The sequence below is a fragment of the Cherax quadricarinatus genome, chromosome 7 (genome assembly GCF_038502225.1).
Source record: "Cherax quadricarinatus isolate ZL_2023a chromosome 7, ASM3850222v1, whole genome shotgun sequence".
Taxonomy (NCBI): Eukaryota; Metazoa; Arthropoda; class Malacostraca; order Decapoda; family Parastacidae; genus Cherax; species Cherax quadricarinatus.
The window spans coordinates 3,857,458-3,876,563 of NC_091298.1; the positions used below are offsets into that span (position 1 = coordinate 3,857,458).

The 19,106-nt window shown below is 44.6% G+C and overlaps 1 protein-coding gene across 9 annotated transcripts in view; it reads right to left on the reverse strand.

The window, feature by feature from the left end:
- wnd (Mitogen-activated protein kinase kinase kinase 13 wallenda) overlaps nucleotides 1-19,106 on the reverse strand; it is a 216,016-nt gene that overhangs the window by 136,481 nt on the left and 60,429 nt on the right. The gene's annotated exons all lie outside the window — the stretch shown is intronic.

Sequence of the window (19,106 nt, forward strand, 5' to 3'; positions counted from 1 at the left end):
AAGGTACCAGCAACAAGGTACCAGCAACAAGGTACCAACAACAAGGTACCAGCAACAAGGTACCAGCAACAAGGTACCAGCAACAAGGTACCAGCAACAAGGTACCAGCAACAAGGTACCAGCAACAAGGTACCAGCAACAAGGTACCAGCAACAAGGTACCAGCAACAAGGTACCAGCAACAAGGTACCAGCAACAAGGTACCAGCAACAAGGTACCAACAACAAGGTACCAGCAACAAGGTACCAGCAACAAGGTACCAGCAACAAGGTACTAGCAACAAGGTACCAACAACAAGGTACCAGCAACAAGGTACCAGCAACAAGGTACCAGCAACAAGGTACCAGCAACAAGGTACCAGCAACAAGGTACCAGCAACAAGGTACCAGCAACAAGGTACCAGCAACAAGGTACCAGCAACAAGGTACCAGCAACAAGGTACCAGCAACAAGGTACCAGCAACAAGGTACCAGCAACAAGGTACCAGCAACAAGGTACCAGCAACAAGGTACCAGCAACAAGGTTCCAAGTACCAACAACAAGGTACCAGCAACAAGGTACCAGCAACAAGGTACCAGCAACAAGGTACCAAGCAACAAGGTACCAGCAACAAGGTACCAGCAACAAGGTACCAGCAACAAGGTACCAGCAACAAGGTACCAGCAACAATGTACCAGCAACAAGGTACCAGCAACAAGGTACCAGCAACAAGGTACCAGCAACAAGGTACCAGCAACAAGGTACCAGCAACAAGGTACCAGCAACAAGGTACCAGCAACAAGGTACCAGCAACAAGGTACCAGCAACAAGGTACCAGCAACAAGGTACCAGCAACAAGGTACCAGCAACAAGGTACCAGCAACAAGGTACCAACAACAAGGTACCAGCAACAAGGTACCAGCAACAAGGTACCAGCAACAAGGTACCAGCAACAAGGTACCAGCAACAATGTACCAGCAACAAGGTACCAGCAAGAAGGTACCAGCAAGAAGGTACCAACAACAAGGTACCAGCAACAAGGTACCAGCAACAAGGTACCAGCAACAAGGTACCAGCAACAAGGTACCAACAACAAGGTACCAGCAACAAGGTACCAGCAACAAGGTACCAGCAACAAGGTACCAGCAACAAGGTACCAGCAACAAGGTACCAACAACAAGGTACCAGCAACAAGGTACCAACAACAAGGTACCAGCAACAAGGTACCAGCAACCAGTACCAACAAGGTACCAGCAACAAGGTACCAACAACAAGGTACCAACAACAAGGTACCACCAGCAACAAGGTACCAGCAACAAGGTACCAACAACAAGGTACCAACAACAAGGTACCAGCAACAAGGTACCAGCAACAACAAGGTACCAAGGTACCAGCAACAACAAGGTACCAGCAACAAGGTACCAGCAACAACAAGGTACCAGCAAGGTACCAACAACAAGGTACCAGCAACAAGGTACCAGCAACAAGGTACCAGCAACAAGGTACCAGCAAGGTTCCAAGGTACAACAAGTACCAACAAAGGTACCAACAACAAGGTACCAGCCAAGGTAACAACAAGGTACCAACAAGGTAAGGTACCAGCAAGGTAACAACAAGGTACCCAAGGTACCAACAACAAGGTACCAGCAACAAGGTACCAGCAACAAGGTACCAGCAACAAGGTACCAGCAACAAGGTACCAGCAACAAGGTACCAACAACAAGGTACCAACAACAAGGTACCAGCAACAATGTACCAACAACAAGGTACCAACAACAAGGTACCAGCAACAAGGTACCAACAACAAGGTACCAGCAACAAGGTACCAGCAACAAGGTACCAACAACAAGGTACCAGCAAGAAGGTACCAACAACAAGGTACCAGCAACAAGGTACCAGCAACAAGGTACCAGCAACAAGGTACCAGCAACAAGGTACCAGCAACAAGGTACCAGCAACAAGGTACCAACAACAAGGTACCAGCAACAAGGTACCAGCAACAAGGTACCAGCAACAAGGTACCAACAACAAGGTACCAGCAACAAGGTACCAGCAACAAGGTACCAGCAACAAGGTACCAGCAACAAGGTACCAGCAACAAGGTACCAGCAACAAGGTACCAGCAACAAGGTACCAGCAACAAGGTACCAACAACAAGGTACCAGCAACAAGGTACCAGCAACAAGGTACCAGCAACAAGGTACCAGCAACAAGGTACCAGCAACAAGGTACCAGCAACAAGGTACCAGCAACAAGGTACCAACAACAAGGTACCAGCAACAAGGTACCAGCAACAAGGTACCAGCAACAAGGTACCAGCAACAAGGTACCAGCAACAAGGTACCAGCAACAAGGTACCAACAACAAGGTACCAGCAACAAGGTACCAGCAACAAGGTACCAGCAACAAGGTACCAGCAACAAGGTACAACAAGCAACAAGGTACCAGCAACAAGGTACCAGCAACAAGGTACCAGCAACAAGGTACCAGCAACAAGGTACCAACAACAAGGTACCAGCAACAAGGTACCAGCAACAAGGTACCAACAACAAGGTACCAGCAACAAGGTACCAACAACAAGGTACCAGTAACAAGGTACCAACAACAAGGTACCAACAACAAGGTACCAGTAACAAGGTACCAACAACAAGGTACCAACAACAAGGTACCAACAACAAGGTACCAACAACAAGGTACCAGCAACAAGGTACCAGCAACAAGGTACCAGCAACAAGGTACCAACAACAAGGTACCAGCAACAAGGTACCAGCAACAAGGTACCAGCAACAAGGTACCAGCAACAAGGTACCAGCAACAAGGTACCAACAACAAGGTACCAGCAACAAGGTACCAGCAACAAGGTACCAGCAACAAGGTACCAGCAACAAGGTACCAGCAACAAGGTACCAGCAACAAGGTACCAGCAACAAGGTACCAACAACAAGGTACCAACAACAAGGTACCAGCAACAAGGTACCAACAACAAGGTACCAGCAACAAGGTACCAGCAACAAGGTACCAGCAACAAGGTACCAGCAACAAGGTACCAGCAACAAGGTACCAGCAAGAAGGTACCAACAACAAGGTACCAGCAACAACAACAAGGTACCAGCAACAAGGTACCAGCAACAAGGTACCAGCAACAAGGTACAACAGTACCAGCAACAAGGTACCAACAACAAGGTACCAACAAGGTACCAGCAACAAGGTACCAGCAACAAGGTACCAACAACAAGGTACCAGCAACAAGGTACCAGCAACAAGGTACCAAGCAACAAGGTACCAGCAACAAGGTACCAGCAACAAGGTACCAGCAACAAGGTACCAGCAACAAACAACAAGGTACCAGCAACAAGGTACCAGCAACAAGGTACCAGCAACAAGGTACCAGCAACAAGGTACCAGCCAAGCAACAAGGTACCAGCAAGAAGGTACCAGCAACAAGGTACCAGCAACAAGGTACCAAGCAACCAGCAACAAGGTACCAGCAACAAGGTACCAGCAACACCACAAGGTACCATCAACAAGGTACCAGCAACAAGGTACCAGCAACAAGGTACCAGCAACAAGGTACCAGCAACAAGGTACCAGCAACAAGGTACCAACAACAAGGTACCAGCAAGAAGGTACCAACAACAAGGTACCAGCAACAAGGTACCAGCAACAAGGTACCAGCAACAAGGTACCAGCAACAAGGTACCAGCAACAAGGTACCAGCAACAAGGTACCAGCAACAAGGTACCAACAACAAGGTACCAGCAACAAGGTACCAGCAACAAGGTACCAGCAACAAGGTACCAGCAACAAGGTACCAGCAACAAGGTACCAGCAACAAGGTACCAGCAACAAGGTACCAGCAACAAGGTACCAGCAACAAGGTACCAGCAACAAGGTACCAACAACAAGGTACCAGCAACAAGGTACCAGCAACAAGGTACCAGCAACAAGGTACCAGCAACAAGGTACCAGCAACAAGGTACCTGCAACAAGGTACCAGCAACAAGGTACCAGCAACAAGGTACCAGCAACAAGGTACCAGCAACAAGGTACCAACAACAAGGTACCAGCAACAAGGTACCAGCAACAAGGTACCAGCAACAAGGTACCAGCAAGAAGGTACCAGCAAGAAGGTACCAACAACAAGGTACCAGCAACAAGGTACCAGCAACAAGGTACCAGCAACAAGGTACCAGCAACAAGGTACCAGCAACAAGGTACCAGCAACAAGGTACCAACAACAAGGTACCAGCAACAAGGTACCAGCAACAAGGTACCAGCAACAAGGTACCAGCAACAAGGTACCAGCAACAAGGTACCAGCAACAAGGTACCAGCAACAAGGTACCAGCAACAAGGTACCAGCAACAAGGTACTAGCAACAAGGTCCCAGCAACAAGGTACCAGCAACAAGGTCCCAGCAACAAGGTACCAGCAACAAGGTACCAGCAACAAGCAACAAGGTACTAGCAACAATGTACCAGCAACAAGGTACCAGCAAGAAGGTACCAGCAAGAAGGTACCAACAACAAGGTACCAGCAACAAGGTACCAGCAACAAGGTACCAGCAACAAGGTACCAGCAACAAGGTACCAGCAACAAGGTACCAGCAACAAGGTACCAACAACAAGGTACCAGCAACAAGGTACCAGCAACAAGGTACCAGCAACAAGGTACCAGCAACAAGGTACCAGCAACAAGGTACCAGCAACAAGGTACCAGCAACAAGGTACCAGCAACAAGGTACCAGCAACAAGGTACCAGCAACAAGGTACCAGCAACAAGGTACCAGCAACAAGGTACCAGCAACAAGGTACCAGCAACAAGGTACCAGCAACAAGGTACCAGCAACAAGGTACCAGCAAGAAGGTACCAGCAACAAGGTACCAGCAACAAGGTACCAGCAACAAGGTACCAGCAACAAGGTCCCAGCAAGGTACCAGCAACAAGGTACCAGCAACAAGGTACCAGCAACAAGGTACCAGCAACAAGGTACCAACAACAGCAACAAGGTACCAGCAACAAGGTACCAGCAACAAGGTACCAGCAACAAGGTACCAGCAACAAGGTACCAACAACAAGGTACCAGCAACAAGGTACCAGCAACAAGGTACCAGCAACAAGGTACCAACAACAAGGTACCAGCAACAAGGTACCAGCAACAAGGTACCAGCAACAAGGTACCAGCAACAAGGTACCAGCAACAAGGTACCAGCAACAAGGTACCAGCAACAAGGTACCAGCAACAAGGTACCAGCAACAAGGTACAACAAGGTACCAGCAACAAGGTACCAGCAACAAGGTACCAGCAACAAGGTACCCAAGGTACCAGCAACAAGGTACCAGCAACAAGGTACCAATAACACGGTACCAGCAACAAGGTACCAGCAACAAGGTACCAGCAACAAGGTACCAGCAACAAGGTACCAGCAACAAGGTACCAACAACAAGGTACCAGCAACAAGGTACCAGCAACAAGGTACCAGCAACAAGGTACCAGCAACAAGGTACCAGCAACAAGGTACCAACAACAAGGTACCAACAACAAGGTACCAGCAACAAGGTACCAGCAACAAGGTACCAGCAACAAGGTACCAGCAACAATGTACCAGCAACAAGGTACCAGCAAGAAGGTACCAGCAAGAAGGTACCAACAACAAGGTACCAGCAACAAGGTACCAGCAAAAAGGTACCAGCAACAAGGTACCAGCAACAAGGTACCATCACCCAGGTACCAGCAACAAGGTACCAACAACAAGGTACCAGCAACAAGGTACCAGCAACAAGGTACCAGCAACAAGGTACCAGCAACAAGGTACCAGCAACAAGGTACCAGCAACAAGGTACCAGCAACAAGGTACCAGCAACAAGGTACCAGCAACAAGGTACCAGCAACAAGGTACCAGCAACAAGGTACCAGCAACAAGGTACCAGCAACAAGGTACCAGCAACAAGGTACCAGCAACAAGGTACCAGCAACAAGGTCCCAGCAAGAAGGTACCACAAGAAGGTACCAACAACAAGGTACCAGCAACAAGGTACCAGCAACAAGGTACCAGCAACAAGGTACCAGCAACAAGGTACCAGCAACAAGGTACCAGCAACAAGGTACCAGCAACAAGGTACCAACAACAAGGTACCAGCAACAAGGTACCAGCAACAAGGTACCAGCAACAAGGTGCCAAGGATAAGGTACCAGCAACAAGGTACCAACAAGGTACCAGCAACAAGGTAACAACAAGGTACCACAACAAGGTACCAACAACAAGGTACCAGCAACAAGGTACCAGCAAGGTTCCAAGAATAAGGTACCAGCAACAAGGTACCAGCCAAGCAACAAGGTACCAGCAACAAGGTACCAGCAACAAGGTACCAGCAACAAGGTACCAGCAACAAGGTACCAACAACAAGGTACCAGCAACAAGGTACCAGCAACAAGGTACCAGCAACAAGGTACCAGCAACAAGGTACCAGCAACAAGGTACCAGCAACAAGGTACCAGCAACAAGGTACCAAGGTACCAGCAACAAGGTACCAGCAACAAGGTACCAGCAACAAGGTACCAGCAACAAGGTACCAGCAACAAGGTACCAGCAACAAGGTACCAGCAACAAGGTACCAACAACAAGGTACCAGCAACAAGGTACCAGCAACAAGGTACCAGCAACAAGGTACCAGCAACAAGGTACCAGCAACAAGGTACCAGCAACAAGGTACCAGCAACAAGGTACCACCAACAAGGTACCAGCAACAAGGTACCAGCAACAAGGTACCAGCAACAAGGTACCAGCAACAAGGTACCAGCAACAAGGTACCAGCAACAAGGTACCAGCAACAAGGTACCAGCAACAAGGTACCAGCAACAAGGTACCAGCAACAAGGTACCAGCAACAAGGTACCAGCAACAAGGTACCAGCAACAAGGTACCAGCAACAAGGTACCAGCAACAAGGTACAACACCAGCAACAAGGTACCACCAAGAATAAGGTACCACAACAAGGTACCAGCAAGCAACAAGGTACCAGCAACAAGGTACTAGCAACAAGGTACCAGCAACAAGGTACCAGCAACAAGGTACCAGCAACAAGGTACCAGCAACAAGGTACCAACAACAAGGTACCACCACAACAAGGTACCAGCAACAAGGTACCAGCAACAAGGTACCAGCAACAAGGTACCAGCAACAAGGTACCAGCAACAAGGTACCAGCAACAAGGTACCACAACAAGGCAACAAGGTACCCAGCAACAAGGTACCACAACAAGGTACAACAAGCAACAAGGTACCAGCAACAAGGTACCAGCAACAAGGTACAACAAGGTACCAGCAAACAAGGTACCAGCAACAAGGTACAACAAGGTACCAGCAACAAGGTACCAGCAACAAGGTACCAGCAACAAGGTACCAGCAACAAGGTACCAACAACAAGGTACCAACAACAAGGTACCAACAAGAAGGTACCAGCAACAAGGTACCAGCAACAAGGTACCAGCAACAAGGTACCAGCAACAAGGTACCAGCAACAAGGTACCAGCAACAAGGTACCAACAACAAGGTACCAGCAACAAGGTACCAGCAACAAGGTACCAGCAACAAGGTACCAACAACAAGGTACCAACAACAAGGTACCAGCAACAAGGTACCAGCAACACGTAAAGATGACAGGTCAGCCTTACAAACCTCTACTAAACATTCAGGTAGAGAAAGTTGTAGAGGTTGTGAAGGACCTAACTTTGTTATTTTTTTAAATACACTACCTAACAGAATACTCCATTCTACTGAATGTACAGCAATGCAAGCAACCATAGGACCTGTCTTTGTAATACTCATTTGTATTTTATAGTTATCTGTTTACAATAATGTTTTATCAATGATTTCATCATTGCTTAGTTAATCTTAAGTTAATTTTAAGCCAGCCCGTAATGCTATGCATATAAGTGGCTTTGGCATGCTGCTCTTACCTGTATTTTTTGTACCTCTGTTTGTATGCTAAAATTACTAAATAAATAAATAAATAAATAAATGAATTAAGGAAAGATCCTGGACTTCACCTTACACAACAGACAGACCAAATGTGATAGTAATTACGGACAAGGGGAAAAAGTTAACATAATATTAGGAGACAGGGAAACTCACTCGCCTCTTAAAGACAGGGAAACTCACTCGCCTCTTAAAGACAGGGAAACTCACTCGCCTCTTATAGACAGGGAAACTCACTCGCCTCTTAAAGACAGGGAAACTCACTCGCCTCTTATAGACAGGGAAACTCACTCGCCTCTTAAAGACAGGGAAACTCACTCGCCTCTTATAGACAGGGAAACTCACTCGCCTCTTAAAGACAGGGAAACTCACTCGCCTCTTAAAGACAGGGAAACTCACTCGCCTCTTATAGACAGGGAAACTCACTCGCCTCTTATAGACAGGGAAACTCACTCGCCTCTTATAGACAGGGAAACTCACTCGCCTCTTATAGACAGGGAAACTCACTCGCCTCTTATAGACAGGGAAACTCACTCGCCTCTTATAGACAGGGAAACTCACTCGCCTCTTATAGACAGGGAAACTCACTCGCCTCTTAAAGACAGGAGAAACTCACTCGCCTCTTAAAGACAGGGAAACTCACTCGCCTCTTAAAGACAGGGAAACTCACTCGCCTCTTATAGACAGGGAAACTCACTCGCCTCTTAAAGACAGGGGAAACTCACTCGCTTCTTAAAGACAGGGAAACTCACTCGCCTCTTAAAGACAGGGAAACTCACTCGCCTCTTAAAGACAGGGAAACTCACTCGCCTCTTAAAGACAGGGAAACTCACTCGCCTCTTAAAGACAGGGAAACTCACTCGCCTCTTAAAGACAGGGAAACTCACTCGCCTCTTATAGACAGGGAAACTCACTCGCCTCTTAAAGACAGGGGAAACTCACTCGCTTCTTAAAGACAGGGAAACTCACTCGCCTCTTATAGACAGGGAAACTCACTCGCCTCTTAAAGACAGGGGAAACTCACTCGCTTCTTAAAGACAGGGAAACTCACTCGCCTCTTAAAGACAGGAGAAACTCACTCGCTTCTTAAAGACAGGGAAACTCACTCGCCTCTTAAAGACAGGGAAACTCACTCGCCTCTTAAAGACAGGGAAACTCACTCGCCTCTTAAAGACAGGAGAAACTCACTCGCTTCTTAAAGACAGGGAAACTCACTCGCCTCTTAAAGACAGGGAAACTCACTCGCCTCTTAAAGACAGGAGAAACTCACTCGCCTCTTAAAGACAGGGAAACTCACTCGCCTCTTAAAGACAGGGAAACTCACTCGCCTCTTAAAGACAGGGAAACTCACTCGCCTCTTAAAGACAGGGAAACTCACTCGCCTCTTATAGACAGGGAAACTCACTCGCCTCTTAAAGACAGGGGAAACTCACTCGCTTCTTAAAGACAGGGAAACTCACTCGCCTCTTAAAGACAGGGGAAACTCACTCGCTTCTTAAAGACAGGGAAACTCACTCGCCTCTTAAAGACAGGGAAACTCACTCGCCTCTTAAAGACAGGGAAACTCACTCGCAAAGACAGGGAAACTCACTCACCTCTTAAAGACAGGGAAACTCACTCGCCTCTTAAAGACAGGGAAACTCACTCGCCTCTTAAAGACAGGGAAACTCACTCGCCTCTTGAAGACAGGGGAAACTCACTCGCTTCTTAAAGACAGGGAAACTCACTCGCCTCTTAAAGACAGGAGAAACTCACTCGCTTCTTAAAGACAGGAGAAACTCACTCGCCTCTTAAAGACAGGGAAACTCACTCGCCTCTTAAAGACAGGAGAAACTCACTCGCCTCTTAAAGACAGGAGAAACTCACTCGCTTCTTAACTCACTCGCTTCTTAAAGACAGGGAAACTCACTCGCCTCTTAAAGACAGGAGAAACTCACTCGCCTCTTAAAGACAGGGAAACTCACTCGCCTCTTAAAGACAGGAGAAACTCACTCGCCTCTTAAAGACAGGAGAAACTCACTCGCTTCTTAAAGACAGGGAAACTCACTCGCCTCTTAAAGACAGGAGAAACTCACTCGCCTCTTAAAGACAGGGAAACTCACTCGCCTCTTAAAGACAGGAGAAACTCACTCGCCTCTTAAAGACAGGAGAAACTCACTCGCCTCTTAAAGACAGGAGAAACTCACTCGCCTCTTAAAGACAGGAGAAACTCACTCGCCTCTTAAAGACAGGAGAAACTCACTCACCTCTTAAAGACAGGGGAAACTCACTCGCCTCTTAAAGACAGGGGAAACTCACTCGCTTCTTAAAGACAGGGAAACTCACTCGCCTCTTAAAGACAGGGAAACTCACTCGCCTCTTAAAGACAGGAGAAACTCACTCGCCTCTTAAAGACAGGAGAAACTCACTCGCCTCTTAAAGACAGGAGAAACTCACTCGCCTCTTAAAGACAGGAGAAACTCACTCGCCTCTTAAAGACAGGAGAAACTCACTAGCCTCTTAAAGACAGGGAAACTCACTCGCCTCTTAAAGACAGGGAAACTCACTCGCCTCTTAAAGACAGGAGAAACTCACTCGCCTCTTAAAGACAGGAGAAACTCACTCGCCTCTTAAAGACAGGAGAAACTCACTCGCCTCTTAAAGACAGGAGAAACTCACTCGCCTCTTAAAGACAGGAGAAACTCACTCGCCTCTTAAAGACAGGAGAAACTCACTCGCCTCTTAAAGACAGGAGAAACTCACTCGCCTCTTAAAGACAGGAGAAACTCACTCGCCTCTTAAAGACAGGGAAACTCACTCGCCTCTTAACATACCTTCAACCTTCACATACACGGAGACTTCAAAACACATTCCAGATTCGCACATGAAGAAATGCTGAAAATATTCTAACTTGGAGTAAAACAAGAACAAATAACTGTACTGTGACAGCCTCACGCAAGAAAAAAGTCGTGGACAAAATACAAAAAAAAAAAAATAATGCAAGGACAATATACGGCTTGCAGAGTTGTGAAATGTGAGCTACGATGGTAGACTGAAGTCCGTGAGAGTGTTACCTTGACTACACCAGAGGATAATGGATGTGATAACAACATATCTCAGCATAATAGATGTTATAACAACATTTTACAATATAACAGACGTAATAACAATACGTCATCACAGAATGGTGGGCATTCTATGGTGGTATATCCGTCTGACTTGGTCCACAGGCAACGTATGGACCGTTTGTGTGTGTAGGGGGGAAGGGGGGGGTCACACATTGAGAGGTGGTCCACATAACATGTGGGCCAGGTGCGTGTGTGAACCAAACATATGTATCAGTAGTGTAATAATTCCCCCTGTTATTGATTCCTCAGGGCCGACCCTCGATCCGTCTTGTCTGGCTTTACTGGTGTTCCCAACTCTTCATCGCGCGGTACATTCAATCAATCTTCATTTATATCCTTAAGCGAACACCTGATCACACACTCATTTCAATCGACTGTAGATTCATTGTTTGTTTGTTAATGGGGTTTGAAGACTGTCGACTACACGAGGGTCATTAAGGCTTCATATCACCTGTTTATCACCTGTCAACAATACTTTAATCATTTAAATAGGGATTAAAGTATACTCCCAGTGTGTATACACAGAGATATACACTTCTCAGTGTGTATACACTGAGATATACGCCTCTAAGTGTATATGTCCTGTGTCTTAAGATGAGAGACAGGTAAGTACAATCATTAGTTACCACATAAATACCTGCCACGCTAACTTACTTATGTACCACAGGCAAAGAGAGAATAATTAGACTTTCCCTATTCCGCCTGGCTGGTTTATCACTGATATTGTAAACTACCAATATTGTATCAGTGTTTGGTGTCAGGAAATTCAATGCCAGTGAGTTATTGATCACACTGTCTTTATGCACACAATGTACTTGCAAAGCAACCACGGTTGGGGGGGGGAGATGAATGATAGCTCTAGGCCTAGGCTTTTCGTGTTGCAACCAACACATCTTCAGGAGCTTGCAATGTTGTAAAAATTAGTAGGAAGTCCAGACAGATTCGTTCAATGGAACGACTCCATTGAATATATATGAAGGATGAGAATGAGGGTCCCCAGGACAGTTCCAGACGTGGTACCTCCTTATATTGTATATATATATACATATATATATATATATATATATATATATATATATATATATATATATATATATATATATATATATATATATATATATATATATATATATATATATATATATATATATATATATATATATATATATATATATATATATAATATATATATATATATATATATATATATATATATATATATATATATATATATATATATATATATATATATATATATACTATATATATATATATATGTCGTGCCGAATATGTAAAACTGGTCAATTAGCAACAACTCATTTAAAATTAAGTCCTTTCTAAAATTTTCTCTTATACGTTCAAAGATATATTTTTTTGATTAATGTTAATGTAAAAATTTCTAATTTTGCACCAAAAGAATCTTAGAAAACTTACCTAACCTTATTATAACAAGAACAATTTATTTTAGCCTAACCCAACTAAATATATTTTAGATTTGTTTACAATAATTTAATACTAAACAAACACAGTGAAATATATTTTTTTCGTTAGGTTCAGAATGATTTTGGCGAAATTATTGCATACACAAATTTTCACTTGTCCTATATGGCAAGATGAGCGTTGCTATTTAAGCCAAGATCGCAAGTTCTGCCTATTCGGCACGACATATACATATATATGTATATATATATATATATATATATATATATATATATATATATATATATATATATATATATATATATATATATATATATGTGTGTGTGTGTGTGTGTGTGTGTACTCACCTAATTGTACTCACCTAATTGTGGTTGCAGGGGTCGAGACTCAGCTCCTGGCCCCGCCTCTTCACTGATCGCTACTGGATCCTCTCTCTCTCTGCTTCCTGAGCTTTGTCATACCTCTTCTTAAAACTATGTATGGTTCCTGCCTCCACTACTTCACTTGCTAGGCTATTCCACTTGCTGACAACTCTATGACTGAAGAAATACTTCCTAACGTCCCTGTGACTCGTCTGAGTCTTCAGCTTCCAGTTGTGACCCCTTGTCCCTGTGTCCCCTCTCTGGAACATCCTATCTCTGTCCACCTTGTCTATTCCCCGCAGTATCTTGTATGTCGTTATCATGTCTCCCCTGACCCTTCTGTCCTCCAGTGTCGTCAGTCCGAGTTCCCTTAACCTTTCCTCGTACGACATTCCCTTGAGCTCTGGGACTAGCCTTGTTGCAAACCTTTGTACTTTCTCTAACTTCTTGAAGTGCTTGACCAGGTGTGGGTTCCAGACTGGTGCTGCATACTCCAGTATGGGCCTAACATACACAGTGTACAGTGTCTTGAACGATTCCTTATTAAGGTATCGGAACGCTATTCTCAGGTTTGCCAGGCGCCCGTATGCTGCAGCGGTTATTTGGTTGATGTGTGCCTCCGGTGATGTGCTCGGTGTTATGGTCACTCCAAGGTCTTTCTCCCTGAGTGTGTGTGTGTGTGTGTGTGTGTGTGTGTGTGTGTGTGTGAATGGTTTCAGTCATGGTTTGTGGGTCAGCTGTGAATGGATAATACATATTCTCTATGTAGGAAGTGTGTCTGTTTAGATAAGTGAAGACAGAGTCAATAATAGATTAAATAATAATAGGGTTTAATAACTAAAGAAGTTCCTCGGAGTCGTTGATAAGTCACTGTGACAATTACCACCGTCCAAGACTATTATACTCCCTTAAAAATAGTTAAAGGTAACCCTTGGTGTGCGTACATCGAGAGGTTAAGTAAGGTTTGGTAGGTAAAAGGACACAAGTGCAACTAATGTGACATTGTATTGGGGCATTATTGCACTTATGTCCTTTTACTTTACATATTGTCGTCAATTCTACCAACATATATACAAGGTTTGTCAGGAAACAGGACAGGTGTTTCCTGACGCGGGTCTAAGTCATATGATGATCCACAGCTGGAGCTTTTGGTCATCTGACCGAGGCCTTCCACTGGTCCACCCCTTAAAAAAATTAGGATTAACAACCATTTATATTATATACACACTTACACATCCCTCGGTGTGTATATCTCTTGCTGTAGGTTACTGCTGTTCGTCTCATACCAGCTAGACGACTGTGAGCTGAGTCAATAGTGTAGACTGCTAATCAGAATTTCTTTTATCATATATGATAACTCATGTTACATGTCAGACATGTCAAGTCAACACAAACACTCCAAGTCTATAACATGTTCTTAACACACACATCTCAACAGGATGAGGGAAGGGAGTGAAGAAACGGGGAATAATGAGGAGAGAAGAGGTGACGAGAGTAGAGGTGAGAAGAGGTGAGGAGAGTAGAGGTGAGAAGAGGTGACGAGAGTAGAGGTGAGAAGTGACTCTTTATCTACTGAAAACATTTGCATATAACTGCAGTGTGTAGCTACAGAACAAGAAGATACAAGAGAGAGGGGCGAGAAAGAGAGAGAGACGGGGGGTGTACACTGTAGGGAGAGAGACAAAGAGGGGAGAGAGAGAAAGAGAGAGAGAGAGAGAGAGAGAGAGAGAGAGAGAGAGAGAGAGAGAGAGAGAGAGAGAGAGAGAGAGAGAGAGAGAGAGAGAGAGAGAGAGAGAGAGAGAGAGAGAGAGAGAGAGAGAGAGGAAGGGGCGAATAAGACAGGAATCAAAGAAGGAAGAGGGAAGGAAATGGAAATAAATGGTATAAAATACCGACACAATGGAAATATAAACACATAAGCAGTATAATGTGATCCTTTATTGACAACATTTCGCCCACACATTAGGCTTTATCAAGTCACAAACAGATCTGTCTGTGACCTAAAAAAGTCCACTGTATGAGCGAAACGTTGTCAATAAAGGATCACATTATACTGCTTATGTGTTTATATTTCCATAGGAAGAAATAAGGAAGATGATACATGGGGAGCCCAGAACTGCACGGTGCTAATACATTCATTACTATAATATAAATACATACATACAGTAGAATGTAGTGAGTAAGGCAGAGATATGGAAAACTCTGAGTTGTGATGATGTATATAGTTGGTTTATATCTTTCATGTATAATGGTTTGTAGATGAATGGTTCAGAGAACCGACATGTTGATAAATTAGACACATGTGCAACACTTGGGTATCTTTGAAGAGGGAACGTTTCGTCACACAGTGACTTCATCAGCAACATCTTGGGATCTTAATACAGGGAATTCTTCACTTGTCTAACCCTTTGTCACGACCTACTTCCACACTGGACAACTGTGACACCACCTACGACTGCTGTACCTCTCCTGCCTACGGTATATAAGCTGCTTCTCCACACATATGCTGTATTATTTTCATGATTGATGGACTGACCACATCGATTCAAGGCTGAGGGACTGATTACCTCAAACTCCTCCTGTTCTTCACCATTCTCCTTTGTAAGGACTGATGAATCCACTGTGTGACGAAACGCTTCTTTATTAAAGATACCCAAGTATTGCACATGTGTCTAATTTATCAAGTATAATGGACCTTCCCTCCCTCACTCTACCCTCCTGTTCCCTCCCTCGCCTCCCGTCCTGCTCCCTCCCTCCCTCCTTCCCTCCCTTCCCTTCCTGCTCCCTCCCTTCCCTCCCTTCCTGCCCCCTCCGTACCATCAATAACACTACGGCTGTCAAACTGAATCTTTCTCGTAGTCATTGAATCGCCTCTAAAAATTGGGACTGTACCTGTCACAAGTGACGCTAGATGACTAACTGCTGTCTAGTACTGTACCTGTCACAAGTGACGCTGGATGACTTACTGCTGTCTAGTACTGTACCTGTCACAAGTGACGCTAGATGACTCTAACTGCTGTCTAGTACTGTACCTGTCACAAGTGACGCTAGATGACTAACTGCTGTCTAGTACTGTACCTGTCACAAGTGACGCTAGATGACTAACTACTGTCTAGTACTGTACCTGTCACAAGTGACGCTAGATGACTAACTGCTGTCTAGTACTGTACCTGTCACAAGTGACGCTAGATGACTCTAACTGCTGTCTAGTAGTTTAACATTTACACTGTATGGTATAACACATACTAGAGACGGTTCTAGATATTCCTCGTGAGCAACGGTACGGCTCAGTAGTAGCAACTAGAGAACACTCACACACACACACACGCACACACACACACACACACACACACACACACACACACACACACACGCACACACACACACACACACACACACACACACACACACACACACACACACACACAATGCTCGTACAGCGGGAAAAGTGACGCAGTAGCGGCCAGTGAAGAGGCGGGACCAGGACCTGTGACTCGACTCCTGCAACCACAACTAGGTGAGTACACACACACAAGTCACTAGTAACAGACAGTATAATCACAGAGTCACTAGCCACTCTTGCATACTCGATGAAAAATGAGATACCTATGCAACATATGGGGATCTTTATTAAGGAAACGTTTCGCCACACAGTGGCTTCATCAGTCCAATGCAAAGAAGAACGGTGTAAGGAGATGAGGAGTTTGAGGTAGTCAGTCCCTCAGCCTTGAATCAATGTGTTCAAACCATCAGTCTTCAAGACTGACGGACTGAACACAAGCAGTAAAGGCTTGACAAATCTCCTATAGAGCGAAACGTTGCTACATTAAATGTCACATTACTTGCACTTGTGGCCTTTTATCTAACATACTGTCGATAATTCTACCAACATTAATACATGGTGAAACCTGACCTAACAAGGTCAAGCCCCGCCCCATCTGTCACCAACACACCTGCCGACCTCCTCTCAGCGTGACGGCACATCTGTTATTTGTTAATTAATGGTCTGGTGTGGTCACCACCTCCGGGACATCCGTTGTCTGTTAATAGTTCTGGTGTGCTCATTAGAGCGATGACTGGAGTGATGACTAGACCTTACAACTATAAGAACTATTGCTATAGGCAGGAAAGTAGGGATACATAAATACTGAGTCAAAGTACAAATAATAGGAATTACCACTCACTCGCCGCGAGTTCAATCCGCACCCGTGGGATAGTTTATTTGCAATCGTGTCATTACGATTTTGTGAGTCATGTGCAATATTTAGGCACCGTTATTCCCAAACGTTTCGCCTACACAGTGGGCATCTTCAGTCGAACACAGAGAAGGCGGCAGAAGCGGTAGAGATGAAAATGCGATACAATCAGTCTACCACCCTCTAAGGCGTAATTTTGAGGTAGTCAGTCCCTGGGTACATGCTTACCAGACGGTAACACCAACAATCATGCTAGAGGGCAAAACATTTTACAAACTTCCGCTTCACACTCACGTGAGAGAAGGGTAGTACTTCCTGGGGTATCAAACCCTGATCCACCGGGAAGCCTGATCAAGGACCGGGCAGCGGAGGCGTTAACCCCCGGAATACCCTCCAGGTAGACTCCAGGTAGGTAGACCTGACTGAACGCTTGTTGTCTAGCATCAGGTCATGATATAACACACAGACTTGAGGGAGGACACTGTTGTATTAATGACCATCTTGTTGTGTTTGATTCACATATTCTTAAATCATATCTTATCTAGTTGTGATAGTGTTTAAGAAGTTTGTTTAAGCATTCCACGACTTTGTACCTTTGGTTTACCCGCTGAACCTCTGGACGTTGTCCAGTCTCCTCTATAATGAATGATGAAATACTAGCGTGAAAAATGTTAGGAAAGAAATACTGATAGCTCACACGTGTTTAAGAAATACCTGATAGCTCACACGTGTTTACAAACACATGTTCAGAGGTATTTATTTGTAATTTTCAGAGGATATTTTGAACCCAAGTGAGGAGTTTCGATGTTGCTAATATAGCTAGGTCGTACACACACACACATGCATATATATATATACATACATATATATATAAATATATGTATATATATATATATATATATATATATATATATATATATATATATATATATATATATATATATATATTTGGATTCCTCAGTCCAATACTGCAGTCAGAAGAAGTAGGGGAGAAGTAAATATGAGGTGGTCAGTCCCTCAGCCCCGAAGAAAATATTTAAAGTGGTCAGTCCCTCAGCCCCGAAGACAATATTTAAAGTAGTCAGTTCCTCAGCCCCGAAGACAATATTTAAAGTGGTCAGTCCCTCAGCCCCGAAGACAATATTTAAAGTGGTCAGTCCCTCAGCCCCGAAGAAAATATTTAAAGTGGTCAGTCCCTCAGCCCCGAAGACAATATTTAAAGTGGTCAGTCCCTCAGCCCCGAAGACAATATTTAAAGTGGTCAGTCCCTCAGCCCCGAAGACAATATTTAAAGTGGTCAGTCCCTCAGCCCCGAAGACAATATTTAAAGTGGTCAGTCCCTCAGCCCTGAAGACAATATTTAAAGTGGTCAGTCCCTCAGCCCCGAAGACAATATTTAAAGTGGTCAGTCCCTCAGCCCCGAAGACAATATTTAAAGTGGTCAGTCCCTCAGTCCTGAAGAAAATATTTAAAGTGGTCAGTTCCTCAGCCCCGAAGAAAATATTTAAAGTGGTCAGTCCCTCAGTCCTGAAGAAAATATTTAAAGTGGTCAGTCCCTCAGCCCCGAAGAAAATATTTAAAGTGGTCAGTCCCTCAGTCCTGAAGAAAATATTTAAAGTGGTCAGTTCCTCAGCCCCGAAGAAAATATTTAAAGTGGTCAGTTCCTCAGCCCCGAAGAAAATATTCAAAGTGGTCAGTTCCTCAGCCCCGAAGAAAATATTCAAAGTGGTCAGTCCCTTAGCCCCGAAGAAAATATTCAAAGTGGTCAGTCCCTCAGCCCCGAAGAAAATATTTAAAGTGGTCAGTCCCTCAGCCTTAATAGGTATCCAACTCTCATCCTGCAGTGTCAATAATTCAAAGGAAATTTTGGTCTTCTTTAAAGTAAGTGTTGAGATGATCTCGACTCACCTTTCCCCAGCTCGTGTAAGTGGCGTTAATAGCAACACATTCCCTCGCCACCCACTAACGGAGCTACATTCTACACTCAACGTTCTGTGGCGAAATTTCTCCAGCTTTTCTTAAAGTTGGGTTGCAGTTTGCGCAATAA